The following is a 26,150-nucleotide window of genomic DNA, read 5'->3' as shown; positions in this document are numbered from 1 at the left end:
AGTCAGTTAAAATTATCTGAGCTAAAGACTGTTTGAAGGATGTCAGCATGGGATTAAGAAGTCTTTTATACAATTTTATATACCCCAAACACTGAATCAATAAGGAATATAATTGTCAGCTGCAGCGCTGGATGATTCCCAAAATGTTTATTAAATCAGCAGATCCAGCCCTGTAACTGTGGCCTGTGACGTATTGACAGATGAAGATGTGAAGATATTTCTCACAGAGTGGTAAAATTTCTCGAACACAATCTTTTTTTTTGCAGAGACATCCATGAGCGCTTGTTTCCTCTGACAATCAGCTGTCTTATTAACATCCTCATGGACACTTTGCACTTTTCCAGCACTTTCATATCAACACATCATCTTTATTCTGCCCGTTCTCAGCTTGTCCTCAGCATAATGGCATAAGAGCACATCTCTGTCTCAGCAAGCCTCGTCCCCGTAATGTAAATTCATCATAGGGGGAAGAGTGTCTTTCCGGCTCTAATTATTTCTCCCCTCTTTGGCTGTAATGATGCTTCATCGGGAGAGCGGTATCGTCTGCAGCCACACTCTGCCTCTCATTAGGCGAGAGTCTAAAATTAAACCCACAGGCCGCTACGCTGGTGCTGAGCCCCGTTCTCCATCAAAACAACACAGCCTGCAGGAGAAAACCAGCAGACTCTAATTAGAGAAATGTGTGACACCTCACTACCTGGCATTATCTGCAGTGAGCCGCGCTTGTTCAACCTGACGACGTCTCATTCTGCTGGACACTCATATTTGGCATGGTGTGACTAATGGAAATATAAGCCATGTTTTTAGAGTCAGGCTTAAATGCGTTTTCTCTGTCTTTTAAGCAGCATGGATGAATGAAATGAACAACATTCATTCTGTTAAGTCAGCATATCCACATTATAAAATACTAAATATGTTCTTTAAAGCATTCATACTCATAGAGATGTGTTTCATTGAACACACTGTAATAAATTACCCGACCAAGATTAACCATTTATGTTGCAGTTCTGCTTTTTTGTTGCTAACGTGCAGCTTTTTGTCACTTGGAATGGAGTCGTGGCTCTGCTAGAATCTGACGATGGCCAACCAGATTTCTGATGGTCGGTCAGTAGCAGTTGATGGGAACATGATTGCTCTTTGCTCTGCACTGTAGACTCTAAAAATTAGTCCTCAGCTCAAAAATCAGTCAGACACAAACTTGAATTATAAAGTGTATGCATTGCTGTAGCATTCATTTCAAGTTTTGTTACTGGTCCAGTATTTCCACTCCATTTTTATATTTTCTCTCTCCTGGGGTAAATATCTGTGTCTGTGTGATGTGTGGTGGTGGGCAGGTAGTGTGCAGTGGATTTATCTGACCTTTTTTTTTTTGCTGAAAACAGCTTCTTGTGGCTGGAAATGATGCTGATGTGAGCGATGAGAGCGAACCAGTGAAGTAAAGTGGGCTATAAAACCCAACCTTTAACATGAAAAACACTTCAAACTCAGTAGATCTGAGAGGAAGTGCAGAGTAAGATGATAATTCTGTGTTGGGTTCATCAGTATGAGCGACCCCTTTTAGATTACACACAATCATTTGATCCATATTCATTCATGCAACTCTTAAGTTTCAGAATAATTACAAAAAGTTCCTCTTTTCATTTCCTGTAATCCTCCCCCCTTGTTGTAAAATGTTGTGCCATCTATATTCATGAAAGATTCAGCTGTCTGTTTGTCAGCACTCGTGACACGAGAACACTCCCTGAGGGCACCATGTGTCTTTTGCTGTGAGGTGTTTTGTAGTCCTGCTCGTTGCCCACTATCAGCATCCCATCTCAGGCTATTTTCACTCTCAGTTCTGCAGCCCTCTTCTCATCACCATGGCAGCCGAGCCGGACTGAGCCCCCGCTCGACTCTGCGGTGTCTGAGGGCAGAGGTGGGGTGGCGGGACGGCTGGCTCGATGTCATGGGGGAGGCCGCTTTTGATGGGATCAGCCTTCAGCTCATTCAAACAGGATGTGGAGAAAGGTCACATTGTTGTTGTGTTTTATTCATGGATCTCAGCTGTAATCAGATGTTTCACTACGATTCAGCAAATGCACAGTGAGGCAGAAATGATCCCATACTGTAAGAGCTGAACAAGATGATAGCTGAAGTGTAGTTCTGCGTACAGGTATGGTGTCAGCACAGATGTCAGCAATAATGCAGTGGAGGCTGTGGGTGAATAGCATGTATGTCAGTAGTTTTTAAAATCTGGGTCAGAAGGTGCCTCTCAAATTCAGGGCTGTGGAAGCATCAGATTTTCTGTTGTAATATTCTGTAAGAAGTAATATGTTGTTGACTGTGGTACTGAGGCTTTTTGAGTCCTTGAATTGCAAAAAAGGTTGAAGTAAATAAAGTGAGAATAGCATAAAAGAAACACCACAAATGTTTTTAGACAGTGCGCGTGCTGCAGAATCGAAATCTTGGGTGGCGAGACAGAACGGGGATCTTGAGAGAAAACAGCTGAAGAAACCACATCTGTTATTTGTGTGAAACGGAGTTAATGTAAACCTGTAGTTCGCAATTGTATCTGCGTAGCGGTGCAGAAAGCAGTGTTCGTATTTACCCGAGTGGAAACGGCGGCGTCTCTCAATGGGGCTCCCACACTCGTATTTGGAGCAGCAGACTGAAGTCGATAAGCCTTTGCTAGAAGTAAATTGGATTGGCTTCTTCAATCATTTCGCCCATCGATTCCGGTAGGTGTGTCTGTGCTCACTGTGACAGTGTTTGAGGGGAAGAGAAGAGAGGAGTGTGTATGGAATAAAGGAGGGACGGACAGAATAGGAGAAAGTGGGGAAGAGGATAGACATAATGTAAGGAGATTATTAGAAAGGTGGAGGGGAAAAAGGAACATCTGAGCCTTTTTTTGCCTGTGACCCCTGTATGTAACATTCAAAATAAACCATTAATACAGCAGCAAAAAATTTGCTATGTAAAGATATAGCGGATTAAGCAGAACAGAGACTGAAATTTATGCGCTCTCTTATATTGTAATCTGAGCCTCTCTGTTCGGTTTTGTGGTTGCCGGTCTGTGCATGTTAGTGCATGTGAGTCCTTGTGTGTGTATCCCAATCAGGGTCGCCACGTGTTAGTTAATTATTTTATTTGTGAAATAATTTTGCCCTCTGTACGACCAATAATGCCATTAAGTGCCACAATGTACGTTCATTTGAACAATTTGTGATGCTTACAATTGTTAGTTGGTTTTAATCTGCAGTATCTTACTTTTATTCATTTCTTGACATGGTCAGGATAGCAAAATAAGAATCCTATGTCTGTGTTTATATCTTATGTCTCTTTTCTCTTCTCATGACCTCATTCCGGCCAATGCTTGGTGTGTAGGCCATACTGAATGTGACTCATGAGCACAGCTGTTATTCTGGAGCTTGAGCTTTCTCACCAAGATACGCTGCATTTAAGCTGAGTTGCCTTAAATGCACCATTGAACCTAGTTATGTCTGTAATTAGCTTATGGCCCTAACTGTTTTCATGACTAATTTGAATAGGTTTACGGTTGTGCTGTCTTGCAACTTCATTTTGTAATAGTCGGCTATTACAGTAATGATCAGACTGATGAATTTATGGACCTGTTCCCCCTTTCAAGCATTCTATCTACTGACTTTATAAAAAAGATGATGAGGAGGTATGTAGACGTGTCAAATTGTCTAGTATATCCGTTTTTCCTATTTATGCCTATTTGTTCTCATAGATATTACTTGTGTACGATGTTTATCTTCAGAATATGCTCATTTTAAGCCTTTACCATAGTTTAACATTTCCCAATTGGCAACATTGATCCCACTGGCTAACTAATCGTAGTCCATCTGCACTGCGCTCATACGGCGGTTACTGCTGATAACACTGTTCCAACCTTCGGTGCTGCAACAGCAGTGTTGTAGACGAGTAGTGCCCACACTCTGGTCCCCCCTTCAATCTTAACACTGTTAGCTCTGTAAGCACTGTTGCTGTTGTCAGCATGCATTACAACCTTTAGCACTGTTAGCACTGTTGGCATCGTTAGTTGCTGGACTTCGGCTCAGCCACCTCCATGTTTAAAGCCATGTGCAAGCAATCTGTCTCTAAATAATAGACATGCTCTGAATGTGAAATGTTAAAGAGATAATCTGAAAGGATAGGAAATAGGAAAAGGTATCTTAACCTTCTCTGACCCTCGATCCTCCCAAATTGCTATGATCAAAGCAAGGAGTTGTAAAGTTGATGGAGAGCACTTTGTTTTTAACAGCATGTGTTCTGATTTTTTTCTCAATATTTAAAGAAGAACATCTATTTATCGTGTCCCAACACTTGATTTTAAGGCTTAAAATCTCTGGGATTAAACATTGCAGGAGGTTTAAGAAGAGGATTGGGAAAAAAAATACTTGATGGTGTAAAGGGAAGGAGGGAACAGGAGAGGAGAAAAGGTGATGGTAGGAGATGACCAGAGAGGAGGAGAGAGAGGAGAAGAACAGGATAGAGAAATAACACCTTTTCTGGCTCATGAAATTATAGTTTATCTCAAAATCTTTAGTCTTAGAAATTTCCAATGAATGTCTGCATATTATGCCGCTCCACATGAGCTCCTGAACTTAAGGAATCAAAACTCTTAGGATGAGAGAAGGGAGGAGATGAGATGAGAAAGAAGACACGGGGAAAGAAAAGAGGATTGGTTTTGGCAAGTTAGAAAACCGGAGATAACGCAGGAGGGGTGAAGGGAGAGAATAAAAATGAAGACAGTATTGAACAGAGGAGAAGACAGAGGAGGACATGAGGTGAGAGGGGAGAGGACTGGAGTGAGGATGACTTTAGATAACAGGAGAAGGAGGAAGGGAAAGGAGAAGTCTAGAGAAGAAGGAGATCAGGGAGATGAGACAGGACAAGAGTAGAGGAAGGAGATGTGTGTCTCCTGCAGCTCTCAGCAACAGGCTTTTGTGTCTATCAGTTTGGATTACACACTCCTGCTTCTGAAAATACATGTTCACACTTTGGTTTTGCACCGCTTGGATGTTTGCTTTCTTTTCACCATCAAAACTTGTCACAGTTGGAAGTGATTTAAGTACGTTTCCAAAGAGTCAACACACTCAGGGATGATTATGCATTAAAAAAAAATTACTCCTTTCACAAAGACCGAGTGTTTGATGAGGAGGAGAGATTTCACGTCGGGACATCCTGGTGTGTAATCTGTGCTGTGCCTGTGAGAGAGCAGGGGACTTCCAATATGAATAGGACTTTAGCAGATTATAATAAAACCAAACATGGAGCAGTATGCCCATTGTGAAGGCAAATTCATGCACCAGATGTCAGAAAATATGCATACTGAAGCCATGCAAAACTTCCTCCCCAGAAACCTTATTAAGAGAAATTGGATTTTCCTTTCTTGATGGTTTGAAGTCCGGTTCGTCGACATGAAGGTACAGTCAGATTAACCAGAAGTGGACTGTGGCTACTTAAATGAATGAACTAAGAACTAGGTATATTACAGATATCTACACATATTTACACATGCATTTTGTGTGTGACTTTGTATTTAATTATTGGTGTGTATTTATTGACATGCATCTTGTTGTTGATTGGTCACATGGCATCTCACAGTTTATATCTAGTCTGATGAAGAACAGTTGTGCTCGCAACATTACTTTGGTGCATCAAAGAAGTGATAACTGGAGCCCTGCAGTGTGCGAGCCATTTTTTGCCTTTTTACTATGGCTACTTAGACCAGCATTCTCCCTCCCTTCTGCTGTGTCCATGCTACCATTTTTCGAAATCCACTTTGTTACGTGAAACAACAACACTGTCTGAGCTAACAACTTACACCCTAAAAATGTTAAGACAATGATGTGGATCATGTAATAAAGCATGTCTACACTGATTTTTCTTTGAATTATCCTGAAAATCTGCAACAAATAAAACATCTTGTGAGCGCACCTCAGGAAAGTGCAGACTCCATCTCGCAGAACTTTCATGCCTAGTGTTACGCTCTTTTTTGACACGGCCAGTGAAGTTGATTTGCCACATCCTTTGAAACATCTCCAATCAAACGATGAGTGAATTTGATCCATGTTGCACCGGGGGTCTAATCATGGACTGTCCTGACTCCCTGTCGGATCAACAAACTTTCTGTTGCTCTGTAGCGCAAGCTAAACCAGCAGTAGTGCCATTAAAGGGTCCTCAACAAACTCACGATACCAAAAGGCTAAACTCTGTCACATATATAACCACTTGTAGTTAGCTCTGTCAATGTGTGTTTGCCTCCGTTGTAAGACCGCCCAGGACGATTGTGATTGGTTTATAGAAACAAAAACAAGCCAATGCATTTTTTTGCGTCTGTCAGAATAATAATGTGCATTTTTAGCCCTTTCTCATGCACTGACGCAGTGCTGTGAGGATAGGGTTGGCTGCGCAAGACTTCCATAAAGGAAGAGCAGAGAAATCTGAATTATGAGTGCTAAAATTTGTTATTCTCTCTATTTTTGTCTAACCAGATTGAAGAAGTCTGAAGAAGACGAAGACGCAGAGAACTATCCCAGGAGGAGGAGGACAGAGGGGATTGGAGTTTCTGTGGTAAGTTCCGTCAGGCTTTTAAACCCTTTTTTCATTACATCATACCGTCTCCACCAACATCATCATTTTCCAAAACAGCACGAACTTCCTGCCTTCTGAATCAAACGTTCTTGTTCTTCTCAAAGGCATTTCCCCTCCCGTAGGATGTGAACACACACAAATGTCAGTCTGTTTGCCACGCCTGGCAAGTGTCTCCAGTCCAAATATCTTCATCTGTGCTGCTGCCAGAGTGCAAATGTATTAATATTAACACTCTCTGTAGAGCATCGAAGTCCCCAAACGACCGCTACGACTCTTTCTCTTTTTGATGCCTGCTCCTTTTGCTCGAGCTATAAGGCAAAGGTCACCTCTTGCTTGACTGGCATTCGTCCACTGGCAGGGTGTCTTTTTGTGTCGGCCTCTATTTTGGCAGCGAGGCTTGGCAGGGAATAAAAAAAAAAAACCACTGTGTTTTTAGTGTCCAACTGTCTGTTTGATGCATATGGTTGTCATGGTAACACACGCTCTTATCCTCGCCCACCGCTGTGACAGTGGGTGTCAATACTTAGAAATCACAAAATAGCACTTAGAAGCTATATTGTGCCTAGTGCCTCACTCTTATTGACAGATAATGTGTCGTAATGGAGCATGCAGAGGTAGAAAAGTTCCCCTAATGGCAGTTGCACAATTAAGAGTGAAAGTAGCTCCCTTAAGCACAAGATTTCAGTGTGCATTAGAGCCCAGAGAATTGACTTCCAGTTCACACAGGTATTTTTTTTTTTTTTAATGACCCTCAGTAACCTTTGGCTCATCGCCTCATTCGGCTGCACTGAAAGTGTGTCTGCGATTCAGCGGGGAGTTGATATAATGCTCTGTGAGTGGAGGTGACACGGTGTGATGTGTGTCCACAGCCCAGTGGAGTGTGAAGGAAGGATCCCACCTCGGCCTCGTGGCACGCCGAGCCGGGCGGGGAGGCTGCACGCACAGCTGGGTGGAGAGTTAAGGGACTCTGACGGCTCTGAGCTCATCTACCTCTGCTGTTGGTGCCACGCTTGTTTTATTTTTTGCGATTGGTCAGGGTGGGCTCCTTCTCTCTCAGTTTATCCATTTATGTGCCTATTTCAATCTTTGCCTCTGCCAATCTGTCTCTCTGTTGTCTCTGAATCTCTCATTCTTTCCGGTTCTCTCTTGTCATCCCGCTGCAGTGGTCGCTTGTTGTTGTGAATGTGCGCTGCAGGCCAGAGAGGCTGAGTCCACATTTTTTCAATGGCCTAGTCACAGAGGGCCACACTTAGGAGCTGCGGATTGAATTTGTGGTTTGAAACACAGCGAGGCGTGAAGCGTCCATTGTGAGCAGCAGCATTCAGGTCCCCGGCCCTTCAATAGAAGGCCGCAGAGGTTTCTGTTTACCTCCATAGTGCTGTCTTTCACTGGTTTCTCTCACGTGGCCGCCGGGGAGTGTAGTATTATTGTTTGTGTGTTTTAATGCCAAGTGGGGGAAGGTGGGAAAAAGATTGGGGATCAGCCAATCATACAAATAGCTATGAAAGTGTTAACTCCACATGATTGATTACATAACCCGCAGTCAGAAAGTATTTTTGATTTGATGCATTTTCCATTTGACTCTGCTCCAACACATTTTAAATGAAACTGTGACTACGAGGTTAGAGAGCTGACTCTCACATATTGCACGTTGGATGAACAGAAGGATGCTTAGCCCTTTTTAAAAACCCCAAATTTAGCAGCATACTGGAGGACAACAATTCCACAACCAGCAGAAAAGGAAACCAAGGAGTTTTATGGCCAAGCTCTTGATTGTCCACCTGACCTGCGGCCAACTCATCATGTGTTTCACTTGCCTCAAGACCAGACTGAAGGCAAAGAGCCCCTGAAACAAGCAAGAAGTGCAGATGGCTGCAGTACAGGCCTGGCAGAGCAACACCAGGGAGGATGCCAATCCTCTAGTGATGTCTGTTGGCTGCAGAATCCAGCCATTCTTCTGCAAAGCATTTTCAACCAAGTATCAAATATGATGAGATAATTCAAAGAAAAAAGTCCAGCTGGAGCTATTTTTGTTGAGATTCTTCTCTCTCCCCCCTTATTTCCTATTAAATCAATAATGAAGTAAAATGAAAATGCTACAAAAACAGTTTTTTGTTTTGGCTTTTGCCTCTATTGAAGATAGGTCAGCTTAAGCATGAAAGGAGGAGAGAGAGGAAATGATATGCAGCAAAAGGCCAAGGCCGGAATCAAACCTGTGGCCACAGCAGCGAGGACGTAGCCTCTGTACATGGGGCACCTGCTCTACCACCTGAGCTACTGGGCACCACTTGTTTGAGGTTTTGTGCTAGTTTTGTCATCATTTGTATTAATAATGGTAACATGTTACTCATCAGAGTACTTACAGATATTTGGGATCAGGCCAACATCACTCCCGTAAAGGTCAGTGGTCCAATTTTTTTCCCCTGAAGCTGGTAAACTACATATAAAAATTGTTATAATTTCTTCACAGCTCATGTAATGTGGATGAAAACACCTTCGAATTAGAGGTAAAAGTCAACAGTTTAACCTCAGTTAATGTTTAATTTCAAACCCAATGCACAGGAGTACAGAAACCCCCAAAATCTGCATCTGTGTGAACATGTTTTGACCACACTGTACAGAGCAAACTACTTCTAGCATGTGGTTAGTTTTGAGTAACTGAGTTGCCCAATTTAAGCACTGGACTGTGAGCCACTTACTCTCCTAAATAACCTGCTTTCTCTAAATGCCAGCGTACAGGAACAGTGTCGTCAGTGAAGCAGCATGAGGTTAGAAAGCAGTGATATCACGCAGCAGCAGTTCTGAGATCAGACGAACTGCAGATGAGTAAAGGGATTCAAACACGCACAGAGGGCCCCTGGGCTGCTCCCAGCGCACTTCGTTTAAGATGAACGCATCAAGATATTTCTTAGGTATGTCTTTGATACGAGTCTGACAATTCTCTGACGGTTCTCAGTGTCAACACTCCCGTCTGCGCATGTTGTGTTTAAGAGCTTATACTGTATGAGAGAAATGGGCTCTGTATGGACGTGATTGAGTGGATGTGTGTGCGTTTGTCAGTGTCTCTGTGGCCGTATGAGAAGCGGAGACAGGGAGGTGCTGGGAGACACAGCTGAAGTGTCAGAAAGAAGGACATGAATAAACAAATAGATGAATAGATGGATACAAAGACAGTGAGGGAGAGAAAGAGGCTGAGTGATGTGAAAGAGGTTGGTGAGGCCCCTCCTGAGGGGCTTCTGCGCTCCTTCTCCGTCTTCCAAGGTTGCGGAGAAAGCCGGCTTCATGCACAACTGACTCACAAACTGCTCAGCAGACAGCCCGCAGAGTCCGAGGAGACTCCGTTCTATATCTGGATCTGCGTCTCCATCTCTTCTTTTCACGAATCCTCTCACTTTCTCTCACCTGCACAACCTTCCTCCAGGCCTCGTTCTTCACTGCCCCCTCTGTGCAATTATCTGCTGCAGCCTCAAAGATTTTTTCTTATTCGCTCTGTCGAATGCATCGTACTCATCTCTTTATACTTATAGTCAGTTGTTCATTGTGACAAGTTGATTAATTTTGTATTAAATGTATGTTATTTGGGCTTTTTTTGTAAGCAGCAGATTGAAAGTCAAAGTCAACCCCTAGATTCCCTATTTGCATCTTTTTTTGGTGGGGGTGGGGTGGGGGGGGTGGGGGGCATTGTGTCCGCTTTTTTATTTATTATTTTTTTAGCTCTCTCTCACGTATATGCAGCTTACAGTCAGGTCGAAGACCTTTCACTTCTCATCCGAGCCACTTCTTCAGTTCTAACAGTCACAGGAGCAGCAAGTCCAGTTGCCTACAATATAGCATCTAGAACAGGGACACTCAACTTCCTTTTCCTAGGAGCCACTTTTACAAAGTAACAGGAGGCCAGGGGGCCAGTTGCAACAACCTCAAATAGGTATGGGGTATGCAGGGGTGCTTATAGGAATCAAGGACGTTCGGATTCCTCCCCTGGCACTTTTTTTTTGGGATGAAAAAGCTCTATCTTGATGCTTTTTTTAAAATCTTTTTTCATGTGTGAATCAATATATTTGTATTGTGAACTTTTTGGATCTAGTTTTGCTGATGTTACATCTGCTCCCTCTTTAGTTCAATTAATTTGGGATTTTCTCATGTTTTGGATTCTTCATTCAGCGTTGAGGCATGTGAGAAAAACAGTATTGATCACAAATTAAACGTAACACAGGTTGAGTAACTGACATACTAATGGTCATTTTTTTTGGATGATGTACATTTAATGTTCGAGTTTTGGTTCCAAAGATGTAGAATTTTTGGGATTTCTCTCTTGAGATAAAGGAAAAAAAGATGTTCAAACAGAATACTTGACTGACCTGAGAGGATAGATCATTTTTTGAAGCAAGTAGAGCACGTGATCTACTCTCCTTTAGTGTTTTTATTCTTTATATAGACAGAGCGTTTGCAGTAGAGGGAATAGAGCCCACGTTATATTTGTCCAACATGCAGTTCCAAATCCTGACTAATAAAATACCTTAAAGCATATTTTTCTTTAACTTAATTTAATTGTCCATACCAAATTTTCTATCTAGAAGTACAGAATAAATGACTGCGTGATTAGAAATCTTTTTGTGTCATGTTTTTTTTTTTATCTGATATGCCTCTGAATCTGTCTTTACACTGTGGGTAAATTCTGAGCGTCAACGTGGCGTCAGGACAGAGAAGACTGTCCTCATAGCATCATAAGCTGGCGGGACCTGTCTGTTTGGAGGGGCCTCTAAGAGACAAAATGATTTATGTGGCTGTTAGGCGTGGGTCCTGGTCCAAGGCCAAGTCTATCTGCTCATCAATATAAACAGCCTGCTCTCCGGGTGTTGTGCTGGAATACAAATGGCTGAATTTAGATGTAACCCCTCGCTCACCTGCATCACAGCCGATTCTAATGAGAAATCTCTCTCTTTACCTGCAGAGAGAGAGAGAGAGAGAGTAAAGGAATGAAATAGATTTTAAAAAAATGGGAGAGCATATGCTGAAATAACAAGCTATATACAGACTTTTGTCTCTTGGTTTCTATTGCTTGGTAAATTACATCAAGGCTGTCTCTACCAATATTTCATTTTCAGTTTTTTAGATTTCATTTTCACACTATTGGATATTGAATTATTAAAATATGTGCATTTATTTCATATATATTCATGTGCATTTATTTCTTCTTTTATATTTTATGGAATCTGAATCCAGTATAAAATTGATGCTTTTAACCAAGATAATCTGAAGAAACCATCTCAGTAAACCACCACCATTGTTTTTGCTCATTCTGCCGGACTAAACCTGATTACAGACCGAGCTTGACCGACATCCTCCTGAGTCACTTGTTGCTATTGTGGCACATTCAGTTAAAACATTTGCCACATTTTCGCAGCATTTTATTGAAGCAGAGTTCTATTAGCAGCCATCTCAGCAGGAGTAAATGTTTGCATTGTATCTGTCTGCAAACCACAAACAAGTTACATTTGCAGGTACTCATGCACATCATATCAGCGTTTGTGAAGTGAGGTAGTACGTGAGCTGACTTTATCATCGGGAGGTGGAGGTGATGGTGGATGTCATGACACCTCAGCAAGATGCCTACCAAGCTGCCGACCACTCTTCAAGACTAACACACAACAAAACAGGTTGTTTTTTTTGCACCTCCTCGCTGTGTTTTCAGAGGCTTTTTAGCTTTTTAGGCACCAACTGCTGTTTTTCCACGAGGGAAAGTGCCACAAAAAGCTTTTTTTTTTCCTTTTTCTCTTTTTTTTTAACTGAGACATCACTGCGTTTTCTGCCAGGCAAATGCCTCAAAAAAGTGCTTGAATTTTTTAACGATTCATCACTGCTTTTTCTGTCAGAAATGTGCCAAGTAGAGCGGTTGCATTTCACCAATTCATTGCTTCATTTTCAGCAGCCTTTTACCACTAAACGTGTCTTCTTTTTAGTGTCCTGTCGCTGTTTTTTCAGCAGGGATAGTGGCAAAAAAGTTTTTCACTGACACATCTCTTAATTCTCTTTCCGGATTGTGCCCAGAAAATCAGGTATTTTAAGCTAAAACATGATCTTTTCCTAACCAAAACCAAGTGGTTTTTGTGCCTAAACATAAAGATATGTAAAGTTTCAACATATACTTAATAATACTCTTACAAATGTATAGTTAACATGGTTTGCAGAAACATACATTGGGTTGCTGCCATGTGTTATAATAAAATGTAACAGTGAATATATTTGCCCTGCATTGCCCTGAGAGTTTATGCTATCTTTTTTGGTGAGCATAAAATGCATTTATTCGTTCATGTTGTGTCGACAGCGGAGGGTGAGGTGGCCCCAGCAGAGATACTGTACCATTATCTGTTATGGCAGTAATTCATTCTTCTGTCATGTTTGACCCTGAGGGCACAAACACAGCGAAACACCCCTGGACTTCTTTCCTGGAGGCGAGTCACACACACACCAGTCGTGCTGCTCGACCTCCCAGTGCCGACCTTTTTCTATACGCGCACCGAGCGATGGACGCAGTCAGAAAAAACCTCGACTACAGCCTCGCCTAGCCATTATCCAACACTCAGCAGACACTTCTCCTGCATTAGCGACGAGTCTCGTCCCGTCAAACACAGACACGGCACAGAGGCTGTTAGCGGAAGGCGGGTGGACTGTTAGTGTTAAACGGGAGCAATGTTTCCTCCGGAATCACTATTTGACAAATGAGCGCTGATGGAGCAGTTCTTGGCGGGGCCATTATTTCTGATGGGGCCAGATGATCTGTAAGGATGGAGCACTGTTTGTCTGAGCTGTGACAGCCTCCGGGCCAAACACCAAACCCACTCGAAATACACTCAAACTCTCCACATGATGGATGTAAAAAGGAAAATCTTAAAGCTATAACACCATGACACTTTTCAGCCTTTTTTTTTTTGTTTTTTAGAGTCTCTCGTGAGTTTCAGTGTCACATCTTCACTTGCAAAGAGAGTTTTACAGCACATAAAGGGACTTCCTTTATGAGAAAGCTAAATCCTTCATTAGTATCATTAATACTCATTAGCCAACATTTCAGTCATCCAGACCCATGAGACCGATAGAAACATGTTCACACTAAGCCCTGGTGAAATGCCATCAGTCAGTCACTACCATGGGGCTTTCCGTTGTATTCTTTAATCTGCAAAATTCTCTCTTTAATTTTACAAAAAAAACCCAGCGCTTCAGATAAAATGGGGTCATCCAATTACTTGCTGACAAAAAATATACTTCAATTTGCTTAAGGGAGACGTTATCTCTCTCCCTGTTATTTCATTTCTGCTAAAATATCAGAAGTCTCTCAGCCTCCCAACTTAATTAGATCAAATTCCATCAAAACTCTTTGCATGGAGAAGATTTAAAATGAAAAATTCACAGCGCCACTCCTCAATTCAAATACAGTCTTGGGAGTTTACTCAAGGCAATCTTTGATGAATTGTTCACCTCCCCTGAGTTGTTTGTTGAGTTTAGCATATGAAAACCTGACTCGTAAAATAGAGTGGCCATAGCTCAAGCCAGTGTAATCAAAGCTCATTCAGACTCGGCTCAAAGAGAGTGGATCAGTGCAGCTGGCACACACATTATTTTCACATCAAGCAGTGTTTCTGCAAAGTGTTATTTTGGTGTCTTGTGTTGATTATATTCAGTGTGATTCAGTTTTCATAAACTAAAAAGGTTGGAAGAAGGCCGTGGGTCTAGTTTAACATCAAATGTTTTTGCATAAATAGAGTGAGTATACAAGTCATATTTCATGTATCAAACATATTTTGGAGACAGCTTTACAAATGTGTGTTGTTGTTTAATTTGTCAAAAACAATTAATAGCTGCAACTGTTGCTTGTTTTCATTGTTAATTAATCTTTTAATTACTTTTTAGATAAATTGATGAGGTGCTGGGTTTATAAAATATCAGAAAGCGGTAAAAATTAAAAATTGTCAGTCATTGTTTCCCAAAGCCCAAAACGACATCTTCAAATGTCTCGCATCATCCACAACCAAATACTATTACTAGATACTCGATTTACTGTCACAGAGCAGCAGGGGTGTAAGATTTGCTTCAAAGTGAGGGGGACACATTAAACGGCTTGTTTAAGGGTCCTCCCCCAGTGAATTTTGAGTGATTTTTTTTCTGCACCAATTTATGTAGGGAATGTCTTTAATTATATCAAAATAAGAGTCCTCTGCTAGTTTCATATTTTTATTAAGGAAGACAAATGTACATGTTCTTAAGACTGAGGGGGACATTTCCCCTGTGTCTCCCTGAAAACTACAGCTATGTAGAGGAGTAAAGTCATCAGAAAGTATTCACAAATGTAAGAAGCTAGAATCAGAAATTTTTTACTTGTTTTTCTCAAAAAATCATTCAAACAGAGTAATTGATTATAAGTTGGCAAATAATTTAATAGTTGCAGATTAATCAATTAATCATAGAAGCTCTAATACAGTTTAAACCAAAAAGCAAACAAACAAACTAAAACTGTGATTAAAGATATTAGTTTTTTGTAAAAGGGTAAAACTAAATGATGATTTGTCCAGTTTGACAGAAACTGAATTACAGCCTCTGCATGTTTCATATATAAATGATGCAAGTTTCTTAAATACTAATCCAAAACAAAAAGTGTCAGTTCACTTTAGTGCTGAAATGATTAGTCAGTTAATCAGTTTGTCGATCCTCATAGCACTAATTGTTAACTTTGGCTAATCAGTTTTCTATTTTGAGTGATTTATTCAGCATCTTAAATGTAAAAAATTGTTAAGAGCTGCATGATATGCAAAAAAGAAATAAAAATTCACATTGCTATTATTTTCACAGATGTGAACTCTTTAATTCCATTTTCACTGAAAATGGTAATGTGATTTTTTCTATGTGTGTAACCAAACAAGCATGTTACATCTGGAATATGATTAGTAGGCGGGAGCATCTCTGAAGCACCACAGTGCGTCATTTATCACAGTATGTTCTGACACATTTTTCTTTCATCCAATAATTACAGCTCCTACAGTTTGGAAATTGGACTTGATCATATTGCCAATAAGTAAATATTTAAATGGACTGTGCAGCCAGACACATGTTGCTTTTATGGGGCAGCCTTTCTTCCACATCCAATGACGTTTCTCTGCTTTAACCTGTTGCACTTATATGCAGGATTTTACATTTCAGTCCTGTAATGTGCCACCTATTTTGTTTTTTTTTAAAAGACAAATGACTCAATTAAGAAAATAATCATGAGCTGCTGTCATATTTCAAAGCTTTATACTTACTTTATGCTCATACTGTGCGAGGATGTAACTCCGATTCTTTGATAAGTCTTGATGAGAAAAACTCTGAACTCGTGTAGCATTTTGGAGGGGTTAACTCCTGATTGTGTCTTTCATTAAAAAAGAAGGCCATGATTTGATTTTCTCACAATTTGAAAGGACTATTGTTTGTGTCCTCTGTGTCTGAAATTGGATGGTGAGTCCTTTTAGAGAGCAGCGAAGGGGAAATGATTTGTATTCACCTGCCGTATCTGAATGGAGCTGAGGAGGGGCTGGGGGGGCAACTACATAGTGCTTCCTTTATGTGATAATGGATTGCTCTGACATTCACACACATTGTGGTGTGGTGTGTCTATCAGTCAATACTTACTTACTAACCTGTGGGGTGAATGGCAAATTTTAAACGGATGACATTAGAGAGCTGTTTCCAGTGATACCAGTGAACTGGTGACAGGGTTAGGTGTCTGTTTCACGTCCGAGTACGCTGCACCAACACATGCAACATATGTGTCATCATCCAGTCCTGAAAATGAATTCTCATTTTCTTTTTCTGTGTTTTTACGTAACTGCACTCTCTTTTATTGGCCCGGCTGGGCAACTGGATTCTTCTGTCAGCTGCACAAAAGAGACAAAGTAGAACCGGGGACGGGTGGTAATGAGCAACTCCTCTTACAGTGTTACATATAGAGCGGCCTCGGTGTGGGGAAGCCTTCTGGAGACAATGGAGGTTTTTGAGAGGTCTGGAGCCCTCTGAAGCCCCTCTTTGATTGAGTTTCCTGGCACTGGGCTCCAGTGTTGGGGCTGATTGTAGAGTGGGAGCTGTGGGTTTAGGGAGGGGGCGAGGACCCTCCTCTGCGCTGACCTTTCACAGACACAGGTGGGGTGTAGTGGCAGCGGCTTGAGGAGGAGGAGGAGGAGGAGGAGGAGGGGAGCGGCAGGAGATGCCTATTGTGGCACTCTGTGTGAATGTAGAGGTGGCACTCAATAACACTAGACCTCGCTGCCTCTGTCCACCTGCCGGGGATTTTCTCACCACTGCTTTCTCACTGATATAGTACATGTTCTCTTCACCCACACACAGTCTTCAGGGTTTGTTATGTTTCGGGAGATTTTGGTGCCAGCAAAATTTGCTCTTTTTTTAGTCATGCTTATGCCATGGCTCTGGAGATGGCAATGCTGACGTTGACATTGGTCAACTACTTTCATCAGGGACAACCTCAAGGACAAATCCTCCTGAATTTGCAGATCCGTTTCCACTGGTGCCACTATGAGGTTATTATTTGTGATTTATGTAAAATACCTTTAAACTGATGAATGGATGACATTTGACACAGATATCCATGATGCCCAATTAATAAATCCTGAAAACTTGGCTGGTCCCCTAAATTTTCACTCAGTGCCACCATGATGTTCACATTTGTGGTTTTGAGTTAAGTGTCTCAGTTATTGTTAGCATGCTAACTGTGATCCTCTTTACGCCTTGCATTAATTCTTTGAAACCTGATAAAACTGGCTGGATTTCTGTTGAAATCATGGGAATGTGTCATTTCTTGCTGATTGCAATGAAAGGAGAAATGAAAAAAAAATTGCAAGACATTTGTGAAGTACAAGTGCAAGTAAATTACAGTACAAGAAAAGTACATGACAATAACCTGAATAGCACAAAAATAAAAAATGTAAAACAAACAAACAAACAAAAAAAAGAAATGACTTTGGAAAAAGTAAAAATAATTATGTAGCATAATTTTAAATGTTTAATTATGGTTATTATAAATATAGTTTTCTGGACATTTTTCTCAATATGACTATATAACTGATATATAACTGACTTTTTCAATTTGCATGATATGTCTTATCAAGTTGCTCAGTTGCCTTTTTCCCATGTGTTTGAAAGAATGCAAATTAAATTTGCTCAGGATTCAAAGGTTAAAAAGGCGTTTTGGGTGATTGGATTTCAATCAGATAGTGTTTGAGCACATGAGAGTGCAGGAATAAAAGCACCCGAAAAAAACACACAGGACAGATTGTGATCCGATCAGCCAAACCACCTCCACAGGTGGTCAGTGACGCATTCTGACCACATTAAAGCAAAGTTTAAATGCAAATGTGTTTTCAGTCTACATACAACAACTACATGTGCAGAAGCACATAATCCTGAGTGTATGTTTCAAACCAGCGAGGCGGTAGCATCCTCTTTACCTGACGCTGACGCTGCAGGGCACACGCTGGTCTCTTTCTCATCTGATGCTTACTTCACAGAGGTGTCTCCATCATCTGTAATGCATTTGTCCTGTCGATCAGTGTCTTTACAATCAGGCTGGCCTGTTTTGTCCTCATCAGCATCACTGTTCTATATCTTCCTGACTGCTCTGACATAGATAACAAAGAAAACTGTCTAGCAAAGATATTTGTTTTACTTTATGTCAATATTGTATCTGAAAATGCAGACAATATCATGATTTGCACCCTACATAACTGTATTTTTTTAGATGATTGAAACATTTTTTAAAATTCTTATAACTGTGACAGGTGAAGTCATGGCCCATTTGGACTGTTTGGCTCTATGAGCTGGACAAGGCAGTCGAGCAATCTTAGTCAGATCTCAGTGTGAACTCTGGAGACACATTAATAGCAGGTGTAAGTGTAATCTGACTAAATCACATCTAGATAACATCTGAATATATTTTAATGCAAGGTGTGAATAGGTCTAAAATGGTGCACATGGTATGAGCATTATACCTGCTAAACATGAGCATGTTAGCATTCAGAGCATTCAAAGTACAGTGAAGCAGCAATGTTGTAATCCTGTTTTCTGCAGATTAGATGTTTATACATTCTTACAGGTACCTGTTTTTTTTGTTAAGACTGCACAATTAAAAAGCCCTCTTCTTTTATTTCGAAATTTCTCTGAGCCCCTTTCATGCTATGGATGAATTCCAGCATGCTGTTTGGTCTGATTACGATCACCAACATGGCCTCGGGGCAGTGAAGATTGTCCTCAATAACACCTCACCTCGCTGCCTCTCTGTCCACCTGCTACTTTCTCTCTGGCAAATTACATGTTCTGGTAACACGCAGCGGTAAGGGATTGTTCCAGCCCACGGTCAGTGTTCATGCTTTGTTATCTGGTGTTGTCGGCAGATTTTGCTAGACTGAATGGTACCATACAAAGCGTAGATGGCTCTAAATGACTCATCGCTGCCTGCCTGCCCGCCTGTACTGTATCAGCACAATTCAAATTCCACCAGAAGAGTGTTTATTATACAGTCGTGCTTTTCCAGAAAGACCTGGTTGCATTAACTGTTGACTCTGAGCAATCATACACAGACACTGTTTCTTCTGTGTTACCCCGGCCCGCATCGCCCACAGGAGCTCATTTGCTGCAAAACATCACAGGCTGTCAGTTTCTGTGTGTCCGAGGTGAACGCCTCCCTCACTCCCCGTCTCACACGCTCTTATTGTTGTGCCCCAAAGCTTAAAGTAAACTCCACATATTGGCCCCATCATGTGAGACCCTTCACATGTGGAGTAAGCCATCCGGTGCGGACATGGTGGCAAACTGAGATTCTAATCATTCCTCTTTTGTTGAGCTCAGAGGAGGTTGAGATGTTTTTTTGGGGGGCAGAGCAGATGCCAAGCGTACAGTTTCTCTCCAAGGTTACTTACGAGATGACAAATGGGTTTGGGCCCCTTTGTGCTATTTTCCCCTGCTTATATGTGTGTGTTTGATGAGTGGGTTGACATCTTTTTGTCAGTGTGGAGATCTGAGAACAGGAGGGCATTGCCATGGATACAGAGTGCCCTTTTTAGAGAGCAATTTTGAGTGTCTGTGCTCGGCTGAAAGCTGCATGGAGTGTCCCTATATTTAGCTTTGAAACATTTTCCTGCATTTGCTGAAGTATGAGTCTCATGGATTATATTGTATAACTATGATAACAGTATTTTTCTCCACGTATGCATGGGTGTTAGTGTCTGCTGTCTCAAAGGATTTGCTTGTCTTCCCACAGCAGATTGGTTTTATGTTGATTACTTTTCTCAAAGCTGTTATGTTTCTGTAGCTAAAGTGCATATTGTGACGTTGTATGCCTAGGATTTTGAGAGTCCTTTTAGCTATTCAGGGAGCCAGTCGGCATGCATTCCTCCCACTCTCCTGCATTTGCTCATGATAATGAACCTCTGCTCAGCATATGAATGGCCTCACCCATAACACTCTCATGTGGCAGGGCAAGCGGACTCGAGCTCCATCTTGAATGTCTGACGTCCTGCACTGACCCAAAGACTCTGTGAACACAAACAAGGAGGATGCAAATAGATGTAAGCAAGTCTGAATTCACATGCACAAATGCGTGAGCAGGACTGCCTGGAGATATTAAAACGTCCTCTTTTAAGGAGTAATTACAGTGTGGGGATCAGCTATCAAATAAAGGTCAAGTTCAGATCCACAGTTGCTCGTTCAGCCTTGTGCTGCGTCCCCTCCTGATCTCATTTTAATGAATGCTTTTTAAAAGTGCCTCTGCTGACTTAATTCGCCAGTAATGAGCTACTGTATGAGTCAGGTGTCAGACAAGCCTACAAATGTACTTTGGGGACTTAACTTTTGCCACCTCGCTACTTTATTAGCTATTAATTTATAGCTTTTGCTACATTGTGAGGCGGTGAAAAGATTGAAAGACCTCCAGTTTGCCACCAGCAATTATCCTAAGGAGAAAGAGTGGGCCTCCAACACCCATCCAATCACGAGAAGGCTCTCAGAGGGGAGTGCCGGTATAATGCGAGGACGTGACTCACCAACTATATGTCATATTTAGCCGGTCTGCAATGGTAAGATGAAAGCAAAACGCCCTTCGGTTCCATTCAGGTTGAACAGGCAGGGATTTCCTCCTTCACACAGCCGTCCCATCTAGCAGCGCTGCCTCCATCTGCATGCTAAAGAGGAGCTCCCTCTCAGAAGTGCCGGCGCCGGCAGTGATTAGCATTTGGGCAGAGGGGACAGAGAGCGAATCCCGGGGTGTTTTTGGCATGTACACGGAGGAAGCTTAGTGAATGCCAATATGTGGTGCTCTGTGAAAGGAGGAGGTCCAAACAAATTGCCGGACATGTTGCATTAGCAGCTGATGCCCATTAGCATTAAGAGTTGCGGTAGATTGATAACTGCAAGAGAAGTATAGAAAACAGAAAAACATATGTTCAAAAGGGATACGTTTAATGTTGAGCTTCTATCAGGTTTATTGAGAGTGGTCAAAATCTATGCAGCAAAGGTGAAATAAATCCTTATTGCTCAAGCTTCAAAAACACCAGAGCCAACACTTCCCACAATGCAACCCTGTTGCCTGGTAAATGCCCATGTTTTTTAACTCCACACTGCCAGTTTGTTTGTCATGTTTCCTCTTATGTGCCTGGTGGAGTGCCTCTTTTTTAAGCTTGTAGTATTCATCCAACCAGAGTGAGAAGAGTTTTCACACTAGAGCAGATGAATTAAAGGGACAGTTCAAACCCAGTTCAAAAATTTTCCTCTTACCTGTATTGGTATTTATCAGTGTACGTTGTTTTGGTGTGAGCTGCGGAGTGTTGGAGATATCAGCCATGGAGATGTTTGACTTCTCTCCAGGATAATGGATCCAAATGGCACACGTGTTGTGACGCTCAAAGCACCCAAAAAAAAAAATACATCTGAAATACTCAACAGCAGGGTCTCTTTTTGCAGAGATCATTACTCGGGTACCCAAGATAACCAACAGATCTTGTTGTGAGCAGTTTCATGTAGGAACTATTTTCTTTCTTCTTTCTGCACTGTATCACCGTGCAGAAGGAAGTGTGCACCTACTCATGAATGAGTTGCTGATGGTGACAGCGCAAGATGTAAACATTAATGGCGTCTCCCTTAAGCTCTTTAAGCACCACAATTCAGTCATTTCAGTTGAATTATATTGGAGAGAGGAGTATCTCCAATACTCAGCAACTCACACCAAAATAATCTAGACTGATAAATGGTGCTGATAAACGGTGCTAAAGATAAAAAAAAAAAGATGTATTTTTTAATTTGGGGGGTAAACTGTCACTTTAAAGATCCTCACTTTATTGTCTGGCATTGTACAGTGCAGATGAAAGGGCGGCGGTGTGTTTTTGAGCTGTGGGGGTCTCCCCGAACAACAGGACCCCAATTCATATGTTAACCACACCAATTATTTGCATACGGTCCCTCAATTATAAAAGCTAATGAGAAGATTATGGGAAACGCGCGCTGAAGCCGACCCTCGGAATTTGCATTGTGAGCCTGTGGCTGCAGATATAAGGCCTGTGAGAGGTATTAGTGAAAGCCACTGAACATTCAACCTTATATATCATGGCTGTAAATCATGTCAGTGCTAATGTCCACTACATTAGCTGTGAATCCAAAGTTCATGAAAGCAATTAAAGAAAATGTTCTTTTCTGCTTTTGTTTAAAAGGGCTTTCAGAGGAGTATAAAGCGGAGTGATAACTTTATATTCCAAATCAATATGACTGGTAGCTAAATGAAGGAATAGCTTACTATCTTCGGCATCAAAGCCTTTCAAGCGACCACCCACTCCCGCATGGATGTTTAATGGCACAGAGAAATGGGTACGCTGCCCTGGGCATGTGTACCATGCAGTGACATCCTGAGCTGCAGCGGGAGCACCCGGCAGCCGCAGAAAAATAAATTCTTCCAACCGTATCCGTTTTCTCATCACCGCCTTCCTGAGTGCGGAGCCATTCTCATCATTATACCCCCACATTCGGCCGTCTGTAGGGGATCCCTGCTGCTCCATTAAGGCCATACCGAGGCTCACAAACCCCTAATTTCATGAGCCATCAATAGCGCTGATTATAGGAGTTAATTAGTGCTTGGCGGGAGAGAACAGCTTTTCTTTCATCATAAATGTTAAAACTGTACAGTACTGATGCAACAGAAGTGATTCTGTCAGTGTTGCATTGTTACATCACTTTTGTTTGGCACAGACAACGGCAGTATCTTTGCTAGCTGTTAGCAGAAAGCATATGGAGTAGTATTATCTGTTGCTGTAAGGGAGATTCAATTGGGCTTTTTTCCCCGCTGACTGCTATTCATTTACACTCTGGTGTGCTTCAATTCTCAGTGCTCGTGCCCCTGTCAGCTCCATCTGTGCGCTTAGACATGTCCTGACCCTCACGTCCTGCAGCCAGCGTGCATGAATATGTCTTTGCTTGTGTGTGTGTGTGTGTGTGTGTGTGTGTGTGTGTGTGTGTGTGTGTGTGTGTGTGTTGCTCTAATGTGCTACGTCTCTGTCATGTGCACAAAACCAATTAGTTTTGGGATGGTGAAGTAGCTGGCCATGGGAAAATGACAATGGAGTAATTGAAGAGGCTGGCTGAATGAGAGGCCAGACAGCTCAATACAGCTTTTACACAAGTGCTGAGTGTTTTCTCCACGGACAAAATGACCAGAGAGAAAAGCAGGTCCTGAGTGAAGGCAGTCTCATGTAGTCGTACTCAGTAATTAACATTACAGCCTTTCATTTTGCTGACATTGGTTTTTACTGAAGGAACTCAACTAGTTAGGTCGTGTTGTGGCATCTTAAGGTCCCTAAAACTGTTAGGTAGTTGGTTTTGCGTGCTGTTAGTTGGTTTTGCATGCTTTAGCTGATTTAGTACAAATGAAATGTACCTTACATCACAACTTACCATTCTTGCAAACAGTGCTGTTGTGTTTTAGGTTGTTTTCTCAAGACCATTTTAGGCAGCTATTGACTTCCAATACCAGACGGCAGACCATAGACCAGATAAATATAATGTTCGCAGCCAAAGTGACACTACCATAGATATAAATAATACCTGGATACCAGACCAAAGATGGCACCTCATTATTCCCCTGGAGTTGCTCGGCCGGGGCATGCACCAAAAAAGTTTTCTAGTTTTACTTCCACAATATGCTGCCCACTGAATATGCACAGTAGTGTTTCTCCCGCTGGCTCTGCCCAGGAATATCCTCTCGCCTTATAGACTTTACATTGTGACGACATCATGGTTTATTAAATTGCTTTTCTCAGTTTGAGGAAAGTTTCACTATGTATAAAACCTCAGTTGCTCAAAATACAGTTATAATTGACCTTGTTGACAGTTCAAGGTGTCCTGTCAACAGTTTCACAGATGTGTCTTTTATAACAATGGCCTATGGGGAAAATGTTTTTTGGGGTCGCAGGGGATTTTATTTGCTGCAATACTGCAAGTGGCCACTGGGAAAAAATGGCCGCAATGCTGAGCAGCTTTCCTGGGGGCCTGGACACCACCCATGACTTTGTGGACTCAGGTTTGGCATTTTGGCTGTGTAGCGAGAAGTGACCCGTGCTGATCCTGTTTGGACTCAAGGGTGGAGCTATGGAGGAGCGAGGGTTGGATCTGTCACTCAAAAATGACATTACTTTGAGCCTTAAAATATATAAAGGGTGGGTTGCCCAGTAGCTCAGTTGGTAAAGCAGGTGCCCCATGTACAGAGGCTAGGTCCTCGCTGCAGCAGCTGCAGGTTTGATTCCAGCCTCAGCACTTTGTTGCATGTCATCCTCTTTCTCTCCCCCTTTCACACTCAAGCTGTCCTATTGAATAATGGCAAAAAGCCCACAAATGATCTTAATAAAAAAGAAAAAATGTGAACGGATAAATTAAATGAGTTTAAGAGACCAAAACTGTTTTTGGCACCAGGTTGTAAACATGTATATGTCTGCCGTAAAGTTAAACATTTTAACATGGGGGCTGTGGGGATTGACTTGCTTTTGGAGCCAGCCTCAAGTGGCCAGTAAAGGAACTCCAGTTTTTGGCAATTCTGCTTCATTTCTCAACCCTGGAGGTCGCCATGTGTTGCAGGCAGATACAGTTGGCAGCTTGATCACTGAGCAGCTGAAGAGCAGATTACCTTCAGGAGTTGAAGGAGACCAAAAACACAGTTTAAAGGAGAGTGAATTTTCGACTGACATTCACCCAGTGTCAAGAAAGATGACTTCATATGTGTGTCAGTGTTGCTCCATATCAGTTACACTAGTGTGCCAACAAAAGGAGCTTAAACTTCAACACACAGCTTTTGTTTTTTAAGTACTCTTAAAGAATCTGGCTGTTGTCATCATGAGGCCTTTAGTAACTATTGTATTGAGTTTTCCAAGCAAGACAGTGGCTATGTTTATCATCCCCCCAGCCTCATCTATTTTGAAAAATAGCTAAAATTCCTCGCTGGAAGTGTCCGTACCAACCTGCCACGTTTCTTTCTCAGAGACCATTTCTTGTTCGATTTTATCAGCAGTCTGACAGCTTTTGGCACAGCACTCCAAACAGTGCTGTGTTTTTATCTCGGCCTCAGCAGTCTGCGCCGATGTGAGCTTTATTGACTTTGGCTTTTCCAGTTCCGTCAGTACAAGATGCATAGGAAGGTTCAACTATTGTGATGGATATTTTCTGATTGCATGTCCCCTCAAAGAATTGTATATTCAAATGAGAAATGGGCTTTGAACTGTAGTCTCTTCTTTTAAATGCAGGGCTTCTCTAGCTTAAGCTCAAAATGCACTCATGCTACATCTGTAAAGTGAAGATTTTAGAATTGAGAATATGAATACTCCACTACTTAATTTGAAAAGAGCAAAGTCTGGCTGTTTTTAATCATTTCATGCTCACGGTTCTGGTAGGATGTCAGTAGTTTCAGGCCCTGATGGCTGGTTTCACGTCTTAAGAGCCCCACTTGAGTTTTCACTGTCGTCCTACTGTGAGAGGGATGTAAGGGGTTGGTCCCGTATCACTGCAGCTCACAGGGATAATTATGGCACACACACACACAAATGAATACAGACGCACATGCACAGTATGCACACAGAGACACACACATGCTGACCGGCTTGAGCTGAGCTGCTACACCTCATTAAATTGGGAAATGAATCCTGGATGAAGCCTTGGCTCCTTTCCAGATAAAAATCACCAGGCTATTGGGGATTCACCATAAAATTTAAAATTAACACATTTATTCTCTTGCTGTCAGGCTGTCTTTTTTTCACTTTACCTGTTTCTTGCTAAGTACAGGCTGTGTTTTATGTTTTGTTTAAACAATTATTGTGATCTTAACAAGTTTTTTTAAGACATGTATTAAGAAGATAATTCCCTTGAACCAATTTTTTTTCATCCTTAATACAAAAAAATCAGAAAATACAGTACATGAAGCATGACAACACTAATACACTACATAGGGTACACCAAGCAGCAACCCCCAGGGCTGAAAAACAAAGCCAACA

General features: G+C 41.8%; 1 protein-coding gene across 15 annotated transcripts in view; it reads left to right on the top strand.

Annotated features, from left to right (window-relative positions):
• The window catches only part of LOC121949755 (neuronal cell adhesion molecule-like), a 102,266-nt gene that overhangs the window by 41,418 nt on the left and 34,698 nt on the right, over positions 1-26,150 (top strand). For all 15 annotated transcript variants that reach the window (XM_088080378.1, XM_088080380.1, XM_088080375.1 and 12 more), the window contains exon 2: positions 6,501-6,579. The gene's annotated coding sequence lies outside the window, so the exon portion shown is untranslated. The remainder of the gene's footprint in view (positions 1-6,500; positions 6,580-26,150) is intronic.

This window comes from Plectropomus leopardus, chromosome 7 (genome assembly GCF_026936395.1).
Source record: "Plectropomus leopardus strain MGB_pleo_1.0 chromosome 7, ASM2693639v1, whole genome shotgun sequence".
Lineage (NCBI taxonomy): Eukaryota > Metazoa > Chordata > Actinopteri > Perciformes > Serranidae > Plectropomus > Plectropomus leopardus.
This window is presented reverse-complemented; position numbering and strand designations above follow the sequence as displayed.